Consider the following 12515-nt stretch of genomic DNA (forward strand, 5'->3'; position numbering starts at 1 on the left):
CCTCTAGAACACACTATTGTACCAATCGTTCAAAATTTTTAAGCATTTTTTCTTAGCGGCAGACTAACTAGCATCAATATGTGCTATGGCAGGTGTGGTTTAACATTACAGAATGTGAGCACATCCAAGGTGGGATTACCTGATTATGAAAAAGCAAGAACCAATCAGTGATTGTCTGACTTCATATTTTTAATCACAACCTAACTTTATCTACAAGTGCATGTACAATATCCAGTGTTTTTTTTAAATCCACTGGTCCCTCCATTTTAACCACCTCACAATTTGAAAACTGCCTCATTCAGATGCAGCCTGCTCGTGTGTGCTACTGCTCCTTCCCTTCAAAATGGTTAGAGTATAGATTGTAGGGGTTAGCTATGTTTTTTGGGCTAGAGAGTATGCTAGAAAGAGTGGCATTGACAGGGACCTGAGTTTGCCTAACATGGATATGACTTGGGTTGGCCAGAGAGGGTTAAAGTGCAGCAATTGATTCCTTTGATCGAAAACATTAGAGATTGTCAACCACCTCACCTCATAATTGTGCACTGTGGTGGTAATGACCTAGGCACACTGACTGAGGTAGGACTGAAAATCCTAATGAAGGACACCTTTGTCCAATTAAAGAAAATTTTCCCTCACACTGATTTTGTGTTCTCTAATATACGCCAGAGGTGGAAATGGAAGTGGTCAACTGAATTCTGTCCACAGAGAGACAAAGCCAGGAAACATGCCAATACATTTTTTGCAGGGATGGTGTAACATGGGCTCTATTTACATTAATAAGCTGCACTTTGGCATGGATGAGATATATAGAAGAGATGGTGTTCACTTCAGAGGTGAAGGCAACCAAGTGTTTCTGAGCAACTTGAAACTCTGCATTCGCTCTTATGTGTACAAATCATATACACATAATAAACACAAAGGCTCTTCTTAGAACCACCCTATATCCCAAACACTATTTAAACTTGTAAGAAAATCTGATTTCTTTTAACAAAAACATTTGGAATCGCAACTCCATCACGGATTCGCAAACCAAAAACACAAATTCAATGCACAACAGACAACATATTGTTCATATGCCTTTTGTTTTAGTGGGTGTATGCCTTTCAATGTGTCTATTAGTGGGTGCATGAGTGTCTCTAGGTCTGTCAGTGGCTCCATGAGTGTTTGAGTGGGTCTTTGAGTGAGTGGACCAGTTTCTGTGCATGCCTGTGAGTGGATATATCAGTGTCAGTGTGTCCATGAATGGGTTTAAAGAGTATGAGTAACTTTTTGAGTTGATGTATGAGTGTAATTGTATCTGTGAGTAGGTGCTTGACTATCTAAGTGGGTCTGTGAGTGGTGTATGAGTTTGTGAGTGGGTCTCTGTGTGGATATGTGAATGTACTTGTGTTTTTAACTGAGTGGATGCGTGTCAGTGGCTCTGGTAATGGGTGCAAACATGTATGAGTGGGTCTGTGAGTGGGTGTATGAGTGATAGAGTGGGTCTCTGAGTGGTTAAGTGTTAGCGTGGGTCTGTCTGAATGGGTCTTTGAGAGGGTGTGTGCCTGTAAGTGGATCTATTAGTAGGTACATGAGTGTCTGTGTGGGTTTGTGAATTGGTGTATGAGAATGTCAGTGGATCTGTGATTAGTGTCTCAATGGGTCTTTGACTAAATGTGTGACTGTTAGTGAGTCTCTGAGTGGGTGTATGAGTGTCAGTGCATCTGTCAGTGGGTGCATGAGTGTCTTTGTGGGTCTGTGAGTGGGTGTGTGAGAGTGTGAGTAGGTCTGTGTGATGGATGTCTGAGTGTCTGGGTTTTGAGTGTTTGTATGAGTGTGTCACTGTGTCTGTGAGTGGGTGCAGCATGTGTCTCAGTGGGTCTGTGAGTGGGTGTGTGAGTTACAGAGTGAGTGGGTGTATGTGTTTGAGCGGGTCTGTCAGTGGGCGTTTGCGTGTCTGGCTGGGTCTTTCAGTGGGTGTATGAGTGTCAGTGGATCTATTGGTGGGTGCATGAGTGCCTGTGTGGGTCTGTGGGTGGGTGTATGAGCTTGTGAGGGCATCTGGGATTGGGTGACTAAGGGCCTCATTCGGACCCTGGCGGTCATAGACCGCCAGGGTGGAGGCCGGAGGTAGCACCGCCAACAGGCTGGCGGTGCTACATGGGCAATTCTGACCGCGGCGGTAAAGCCGCGGTCAGAAAAGGGCAACCAGTGGTTTCCCACCGGTTTACCCCTGCCCAAGGGAATCCTCCATCGCGGTGCTGCTTGCAGCGCCGCCATGGGGATTCCGACCCCATTCCCGCCATCCTGTTCCTGGCGGTTGTTACCGCCAGGAACAGGATGGCTGGAACGGGTGTCGTGGGGCCCCTGCACTGCCCATGCCACTGGCATGGGCAGTGCAGGGGCCCCCTAACAGGGCCCCATTAAGATTTTCAGTGTCTGCCTTGCAGACACTGAAAATCGCGACGGGTGCCACTGCACCCGTCGCACCCCTTCAACTCCGCCGGCTCCATTCGGAGCCGGCTTCATTGTTGAAGGGGCTTTCCCGCTGGGCCGGCGGGCGGCCTTCTGGCAGTCGCCCGCCGGCCCAGCGGGAAAGTCGGAATGACCGTTGCGGTCTGCTGACTGCGGAGCGGTCTTCCGACGGGGTTACTTTGGCGGGCGGCCTCTGCCGCCCGCCAAAGTCGGAATTACCCCCTAAGTGTCTTGATGGGTCTTTGACTGAGTGTATGACTGTTAGTGCATCCCTGAGTGGGTGTATGAGTGTCAGTGCATCTGTCAGTGGGTGCATGACTGTCTGTGTGGGACTGTGAGTTGGTGTGTGAGAGAAGGTCTGTGTCTGAGTTTGTGAAAGGGTCTTTGAGTGTGTGTGAATGGGTGTGTGAATGGGTATTTGAGTGGATGTATGAGTGTCACTGTATCTCTCAGTGGGTGAATGTGTGTGTCAGTGAGTCTGTGAGTGGGTGTTTGAATGATGGAGTGGGTCTCTGAGTTTGTGTATAAGTGTCTCAGTGGGTCTGTGGGTGGGTGCCTGTGTATCTGAATGGGTCTTTGAGTTGGTCTATGAGTTTCAGCACATATGTAATTGGATTGCATGACTGTCTTTGTGGGTCTGCGAGTGGGTGTATGAGATTGTGAGTGGATTTTTGATAACGTGTCTGAGCGTCTCAGTGGGTCTTTGACTGAGTGTATAACTGTCACTGTGTTTGTGAGTGGGTGCATCAGTATGTCAGTGGATCTGTGAGTGGGCGTATGAGCGACTGTGGGACTGTGAGTGGGTCTGTGAGAGTGTGAGTAGGATTATGAGTGGGTGTCTGAGTGTCTGAATGGGTCTTTGAGTGGCTTGAGACCCTCACGGTGAGTAGTGTGCTTTTACAAATCCCTGATTGATTGATTGATTAATTGTATGAGTGTGTCAATGGGTATTTGAGTGGGCGTATGAGTGTCGCTGTCTCTCAGTGGGTGTATGTGTATCTCAGTGGTTCTGTGAGTGCATGTCTGAGTCTCTATATGGGTCTGTGAGTTGGTATATGAGTGACTGAGTAGGTCTCTGAGTGGTTGTACAAATGTCTCTCTGTGGCTGTGAGTGGGTATGTGAGTGTCTGAGTGGGTCTGACAGTGCATGCATTACTGAGTGTGTGAATGTATTTTTTTTTATTTTGTTCACCAGTCGCAACTCCATGATTGTGACCAAAAAAAGGTTTTTTTAACCTTTTTAAAATAATAAGGGGTCCCTGAGACACCCACTAATAATCCTCATGGGGTCAGAGTACCTCTACCCCAGTTCATAAAATGCAGCTGCAACTTTCTGCATAGGTTGCAGCCAGCCAATCACACTACTGCTTCTGTTGTGTGGAGCAGCGATGCTCCGCGCAGGAGTCACAAGGAATCTGTGTCCCTATGCATACAAATTTGTTTTCCACTTAATAACTAAGGGCCAGATGTAGCAAATTTGGAAATTCGCAATTTCCAATGCAGAACGGTGTCTCAGACACCGTCTGCGACTCGCTATGGGGTCGCAATGACCCACCTCATTAATATTAATGTGGTGGGTCGCAAATCGCGGCCCCATATCGAGTCTAGGCAGTCGCAAACATGGAGGCCTGCTGTCGTCAGCAGACCTCCATGTTCGTGACTGCTTTATCAATAAAGCAGTTTTTTTTTTTTTTAAGTGTAGCCCGTTTTCCTTAAAGGAAAACGAGCTGCACTTAAAAAAAAAAACTTTAGTTTCGGTATTTTTTCAGGGCAGGTAGTGGTCCCTTGGACCACTACCTGCCCTGCAAAAATAATTTTGGGTCCATTCACAAAGTGGGGACCCCTTCCAATTTGCGAGTGGGTTACCATCCACTTGAAGTGGATGGTAACTGCAATACCCTTTGCGACCGCATATGCGGTCGCAAATGGTATTGCATTCCTCTCCGAATCGCAAATAGGAAGGGAACACCCCTTCCTATTTGCGATTCTGAAATGCATATTGCGAGTCGGTCCCGACTCGCAATATGCATTTCTGCATAGGGAAATGCGTTTAGCGAGTCGCAAACGGCACTTTTTGCCGTTTGCGACTCGCTAAACGTTTCCTGCATCTGGCCCTAGAAAACAACTGAATGGATTCACAGCAAATCACAAAAAGGTTGCTTCTTGGATCAGGCCCCAGCTTTCTGCCAAATTTGGTGTAATTCTGTCCAGCGATATCGCTGTTCAAAGTCCCAATCGAAAAATGAAAGGAGAAAGTGTTTTGTGAGCCCCCATCTTTTTCTCTGCCCCTGCTTGAAAGATCACCCCGAAAGTTTCCAGACAGCAGCTAACATGAGCGTCTAATTTTCTTGAAAAATTTTGTGAAGATTTGTCAACCAAAAGTATAGGCATGAAAAAAAACGCTTTTCCTACAGAAACTATGTCCTAACTATAACTACCTTGTGGCGACTACCACTAGGTAATATATATATATATATATATACATACATACATATATACATATATATATGTATGTGTGTGTATATATACATATATATATATATATATCGGAGAACTCTGGGTAGTTCCCAAGTTTAGATGTAGAGCAGCTCCTATATAGAGCACCCTGAAACACCAGTGACTCTCTAAATTTGCTCACCTCAAATGTCTGTTTTTCTAGCAAAGTTTTTTAACACTGGATGAGCACATGTCATCCACGCTAAGCTAATAAGGGACAAAGGGGCAGATTTAAGAGCCCCTAGCACGACCTTAGTGCTGCCATAGCATAATTTGTTTGACGCTAAGGCAACGCTAAAGTGGCATTTTCTCTGTGCCACGAACACAACCTTTGTGCCACATTATGCCTGCGCCATTCATAATGTATGCAAGGGGGACGTTCCCCTGTTGGGGGGGCTGAAAAAATGGCTCAAGGAAATCTCTTAACGCCTGCTCAGAGCAGGTGTTAAAAGGGGGCTTCCATTATTTATATTGGGCCCCTATGAACTCTGAAGAAGTAGCGTTGAAAATTTGACGCAACTCCTGCAGAGTACATCAATAGCGTAAAAAAAATGATGCTATTGCCCTCTACTCTGCGCCATGGTGCGCCGTATTTTACCTACGATGCACACATGGTGGTGCTAAGGGGCGCAAGGAAAGTGACGCTGTACTAGGTGCAGCACCACTTTTTTTAAATCTGCCCCAAAGTCTTGCCAATTCTACAGTTAAGTCTTTAAGCATAGGAATAGCACAGTGCGGAGCTGTAAAATAATAAAACCCTTGTACCACTCCAGGCACAGTATTATAGCTTTGGATAGGTAAAATACCATCCAAGCCAACCTGGAATGAATAAAAGCAACCCCTGACACGTGTTTCACTATCGTTATAGCTCATCAGAGAGGCAAGGGAGCACCCAGTATAAGTCAAAACAATAACATTTCAGGCTTAGAGTGCTGCATTCATTATGCAAAAAAAGAAGCAGATAACTCTTCTTAAAGAATGCGGCCCCTCTGCCCTTTGTATTGTATTCTGCCACAAGAAGGAAGTCCCCAGGTCCTTTTAAGGCTTGAGGATGGGGGGCCCACATGCCCCTTCCCCTTAGAATTTTGCCCCGAGGGTGGAGTCCCTCGGGCCCAAAAAGGCTTGGGGATGGGGTTGCATGCCCCCCTTCACTTAGAATTTGTCCCCAGGGGATTTGGTCCCTGGGGCCTTTAAAGGCTTCAGTAGGGGGGGGCACATGATCCCCTCCCCTTTTTATAGAAATTTGGCCCTTGGAGATGAGGCACCCAGAGCCAATTAATGCTTGGATTTGGGGCTGAATGCCCCCTACTCTTCACTATGTAATTTTTCTTGGGAGATAGGGTTATCAAGGCCTAATAATGCATGGAGAGGGGGGCCACATGGTCCCCTCCCCTTTCCTCTAACCCTTTGAATGCGGCAGACTGCCGGGAGCCATCCAATGCTGCAGTGCTCATGTGCATCAGATGGCTCCCGGCTGTCGGCGCACATGGCACTTCAATTCCCTATGGTGCTGGCAACAGAGGGATTTCATGTGGATATTTTTAGCCTTGGTTGCTGCGGAAGAGCTTCCCCAGCAACCAAGGCTAAAAATATACCCCCTCTGTATTGACGTTTGGCATGCCATGTGTGCCAATGTCATTACAGGGGAAAATGAAAGTTAAAAGAGCCGATCATCTCATTTGCATTTATTTTCTTCAGTGCTCAGGAGCATATCTCAGCTCCCTGAGCAGTCAAATTAATGGAAGAGGTACCTTTGGAAAGGTACCTCTCTCTAGTGGATCCCTGCTTGGGGATCACGTCAGGAGGGCAATCCCCAAGCAGGGATCCACTCCACTAGGCCTTGAGGCAGGGGAGAGCAGTCCCTTAAGCAACAGCTTTTGCTCCCCCTTAATTTCTTTAATATAATGCAGTCTTTTTGTCCCTCCTGGGTGGCGGTTAGGGGCAATAGCCCCTAATCTGCCCCCCAGGGGTGGGGGCAGAAGGCCCACTGGACACCATGGACTTTTTCATTTAGGAAATGGTGGGGGCTGCTTAGAATGGGTAAGACAATGCCCATAACAACCTCCAAAAATGGGAACAGTCTTTCTGGCCCCCACCCAGGGCGCAGATAAGGGTTATTACCTCCAATCTCCCCCCCCCAGGGGGCCAGAAAGCCACTAGGCACCAGGTATCATTTTTTTCTGAAAAGTCTATGGGTGGGGACTGCCCAGAATGGGCAGGCAATGCCTGCAACCCCTGAAAAATAGACACAATACTTCTGCCCACTTGACACCAGGGATTTTTTAAATAAAAGACGGGTGGGGGCTGCCCACCATGGGCATGGCTATTTCCCCACTCCAAATAAATGGAGATACAGTGTTTCAGCCCTCCTGGGGGCAGATGGAGGTAATTACCCCTGATCAGACACCCAAGAGGGCAGACAGCCCTCTAGACACCAGGGAATAACAAAATGGAGGGTTGGGGGATGCCCACCACCATAGGCATGGTTATGCCCCTACCCCAACTGAAGGCTCCCCCCGCCCATGGACTAAAGCATATCATCCCAATGGCAAGCAAGAGGACATTTAACTCATTTGAGTGTTGCTTTCACATTAGGGCAAGAAAGCTTGGCAAACTCCCAATTACATCCCACTTGTAATGGTGAGCGGCTGCACTTTTTGGACTTGGGTACACTGCCACCTGGAACAACCTACAAGACTCAGACACTTCTGAAAACTAAACATCTGGGGGAATCCAGGATGGTGTGCTTCACATGTACTCCACATGATTTTTGTACCCACAATGCCCTGCCAGCCACCAACTTTGCTAAATCATGCATTTTCCCTACATTTCTGTGATGGAAACCTCTGGAATCAACAGGAATCCACAAAAATTCCTATCACCCAGCATTGCTGCATCTGTACTGATAAAATCTTGCCCCACTTGTGTGGGTGTCCAAAACAGAGTCAATCTACAAATGTATTAAAAAAACCTGCCCTTCTGGAACCACGTTGGTTCCCCCTCAATATCTACAAGTCTTTTAGCCCTTCCCTGTCACAGGAACTTGGCCCACCTGCACAAGTGGGGTATCATTGTTATTGTGAGGCCTAGGGGAATACTGGGTGGAAGGAAATGTGTGGCTACCCTCAGATTCCAGAACTTTTCAACACATAAATGTAAAGTAAATGTGTTTTGTAACCAAATGTTGAGATGCGCAATGGATTCTGGGTAACAGAAACTGGTGAGGGCAACACAGGTCACTCACTTTTGGATTCCTATGGGTGCCTAGTTGTACAGGTTTTCTAGGTTTACCTAGGTGCCGACTGAAATAGGACCCAAAATACAAAGCTAGGCACATTGCAAAAAAAGGGGTCAGTTTGGGTGGAAAAATGTGATGTGTCCATGTTGCGTTTGGGCCATATCCTGTTGTGGGTACTAGGCCTACTCACACAAGTGAGGCACCATTTTTATTGGGAGAGTTGGGAGAATGCTGGGTAGATGGAAGTTTGTGGCTCCTATCAGATTCCAGAACTTTACATCACAGAAATGTGAGGTAAATCTGTTTTTTACACAAATGTTGAGGTTTGCAAGGGATTCTGGGTAACAGAACTTGGTGCAAGCCACACAAGTCACTCCATCCTGGATTTCCATGGGTGTCTAGTTTTAAAAAATGTATAGGTTTGCTAGGTTAGGTGCCACTTTTATCAGGAGACGTAGGGGAACACAGAATGGTACAACAGGAGTTATTACCAATTGTCTTTCTCTGCCTTTGTGCCTTCCAAATGAAAGACACTGTGTAAGAAAGAAGTCATTTTCAGAAATTCCCTTTAATTCACATGCTAGTATAGGTATACCCAAAATCAGAAGTGTGCAAATAACCACTGCTTCTAAACTCCGGCCTATATTTATACTCGGTTTGCGCTGAATTGGAGTCTTTGTTTTTAATGCTAATTCAGCGCAAACCTAACTCCATATTTATACTTTGGCCCTAGACACGTCTAGCGCCAAAGTAATGGAGTTTAAGTTATTTCTGGGAGGAAAACCTACCTTGCATCAATGAGATGCAAGGTAGGCGTTCCCGTCCAGAAAAGGACGATATGGCCTTTGCGCCATATTAATGCCCCGTGCTAAAATCCAGCACGGGGATGGGGCCTTAAATAATGGAGCTAAGCTTGCTTAGAGCCATTATTTAACGCCTGGGTCTGGGCAGGCGTAAGGGGACCTGTAGGCCGATTTCCATGGTCAGGGACCATGGAAATTGCCCATAGGTGCCCTTCCATGGCCCCAGGGACACTCCCACCCACCCCCACCCACACCAGGAGGACAACTAAGGTATGGGACCCATCCCAGGTAAGTCCGGTGAGTATGTATATTTTTTTATTCCCAACACCGCTTGGGGGCCCTTTTCTTTTGGCTTTGGCCAGAGAGGATAGGGTCCCTGCTGTCTGATAATGCTCAGGCAGGGGGAGTGTGTGGTCCTCCTCCAATTTTTTACGCAATTCAGCCCAGAGGATTCGTGTCCACAGGGCCTGATAAGGCTCAGGGAGGTGGGGTCGCACGGCCTAACTCCCCATTTTATATCACTTTTGGCACTGGGTATTGGGTCCCCGGGGCCTAATAAGGTTTGAGGTGCTGCCTGCCCTTCCCCTTAATGGTCACCCCAGACAATAGGACCTTGGGCCTATTAAGGTTTAGGGATAAGGACTGCGTAGCTCCTTCCCCTTTTTTGATATTTAGGCCCAGGAGATGAGGTCCCTCTGGCCACAATAGGCCCACGGAGGGGGACAGTACAGCCCCCATCCACTAAAATATATTAATCAGCCCTGGAGGATAGGCTCTCTGTGCCCTTTTAAGTCTAAGGGAGGGTGGTCACACACTCCCTTCCTCCCCTTTAATTAAAATATGTCCCCAGGGGATGGGAGGCCATTTGTGCATTGGGGGCATGTGCCCCGCTCCACAAAAAAAAGGTATTTGGCCCGGGTGATGGGGTTCCTGGGGCCTCCTTAGGCTCCGGGAGGGGGGACCACAGGCCCCCCTCACCTATAATTAAAATATGGGCCAATAGCCTGGGTTTTAAGCTTCTCTTAAGACTGGAAAGGGGCGCAATGCCTCCTCCTTGCCTATAATTAAAATATGGCCCTGGGAGATGGGGTCCATGGGCCCATCTGAGCTTGGGGAGGAGGGCAATGTGCCTCCTCCCCTAATGAAAAAATATTTGAACGTGGGGAATGGAGCTCCTGGGGCCTAATAAGGCTTGGGAGGGGGCAATGCATCCCCCTCTCCTATAATTAAAGTGTGGTCCAGGGGATGGGATTCTTGTGGCCCATTTGGGATCGGGAGGGGACCACATGGCCCCTTCTCCTAATGCTAATGTATTTGGCCCCAGAGGATGATTAACCCAGGGCCTCTTAAGGCTCAGGAAGGGGGGCATGCCTCCTCCCATCCTAATATATTCTTTGGCCGCGGGGATTTGATCCATGGGACCAATAGTTGCTTGGGGTAGACAGAGCCAGTAGTTCTTTGGAGAAGGGGGCTGCCTAAACTCGCTCCCCTTTTTTACAACAAAGAGCACTGGGGTCCCAAGGGCCATTAGTTGCTTGGGAAGGGGGCTGTGTGACCCCTAAACTGGTGGGGGGTTGGTTGGTTCTGAGGGATGGATGCAGGACTTGGTCGCAGGCCAGGCCCTTTTACCAACTCCATGCCATTCTCAGTGTGCATTGGCTTGACTGTGAGAGGTTGACCCCAGGGCCTGATTGCAGGCCATGCCCTGCAACCAACCCCCCACACAAGGGATAGCTTTACAGATGGTCATAAAATATTACTTTATGTTAAAATAAACCAGACATTCAGTAAAAAAACAAAAGCTAAAGTGAAGGTATAGTTAGGAATTGTTATCATATTTTACTTTACATTAAAAAATTCACTGAAGTGATGTTATAGTGAATATGTCAGTGGCAACATAACAATTTGATCTAAAAAAAAACCATAGAAATTCACCAGTTATAGTTAGCAGAACTAACCATAACTTGCATCACTACCAAGCACTGCTTATGACCTCACATATTAAATCACTCATGACATGTTCTATGATATAACATCACTGATGGGATCTCAAATTATATCACTGATGATGTTATCCACATTACGTTTTTAAACATTACTCTATTGAGTGTGGCATTAGAGGTATGAAAGTAAGTAGAATATAGCTCAGAATATTATGAAGCATCATTAATGTCATCATTCATACAAACCCCTTACGTAAAGCAAGCTTCTGTTATGTGCAACATTGACCCTATACCACACATTTAATGAGTTGCCAAGCTCATATTAACAATCAACCACACATAGATGAGTAAGAGAAAACCAACTTCTTCCAGACACTCAAGCTCTTTTACATGACTAATTCCTTACTATAGACAGCCTTTAGCCTGTTTCAAACCCTTCATAGTTAGCCAACTTCTTGTGAAATTGAAGCAAATATATAGAGAAAAAAGGGTACTGTAAACACTGATTACCTTATGCAGAGACTTTACCCTGTTTACCCTGTACCGCACTGTTTACAGACAGTGAAATTCTCATAAGGAATACACCACAGGTCATTAAATGTATCTACTAAGAAAAGTGTTCACTCTTTGCGAAACGTCACCAAAGAAAGACTACTCACTGTAAACACTCAATGGCCTGAAAGTGCTACAGGTCATACTACCCACAGCCTTCATACTCTGCTTAAAACTTTACAGATAGCCCACCTTCTGTAGCTAATCACGCACATGTGCATGGGTAAGTAACTGGTGCACACAGTCTTCTATCCTATATGGAAATTGTCATGCTGAGACTCAAAACTTTCAAGGCTGCTTACAATACTAAGGTCAGATTTAAGAGCCCCTAACGCCACCTTAGCACCACCATTGGGTCATTTTTTTTACGCTGAGGCGGCATTAAAGTGGCATTTTCCCTGCACCATTTTTACAAAGTGCGCAATGCATGCATTGCACCACTTTGTAAACCCTTGCGCCACATTATGCCTGTACCAGGCATAATGTATGCAAAGGGTACATTCCCCCATTAGGGGGGCCGGAAAAATGGCTCAAGGAAATCTAAAAGGTTTTCTTGTGCCATTTTTTGCCCCTTTTAACGCCTGGTCAAAGCAGGCGTTAAAAGGGCACATACCATTATTTAAAATGGACCCTTATGTACTCTGCAGGAGTGGTGCCAAAATGTTGGTGATAGTCCTGCAGAGTACATCAATAGCATCAAAAATATTACGCTATTGCCCCCTACCCTGCGCACACACATGGTGACAGTTGGAGGGGGCTAAGGGGTGCAAGGTGCAACACCAATTTTCTTAAATCTGCCCCTTAGTATCTACTACATAGAATCTTTAACCTGTTTGAATCTTTTTTAGCAAAACCAACATACTGGACGCCAGTCATCAACTGACACCTACACACAGCAATAGTCCTGTAAACAAACATTCATAACATCTCAATACCTGTATACACCTATGACCCATTAGGAGCCCAAGCAGTTTGTAAATACTTACGCCCCTTAGCAGGAAAAAGACTGTCCGAAATTAGGTAGAGAAG

Source organism: Pleurodeles waltl, chromosome 5 (genome assembly GCF_031143425.1).
Source record: "Pleurodeles waltl isolate 20211129_DDA chromosome 5, aPleWal1.hap1.20221129, whole genome shotgun sequence".
NCBI lineage: Eukaryota > Metazoa > Chordata > Amphibia > Caudata > Salamandridae > Pleurodeles > Pleurodeles waltl.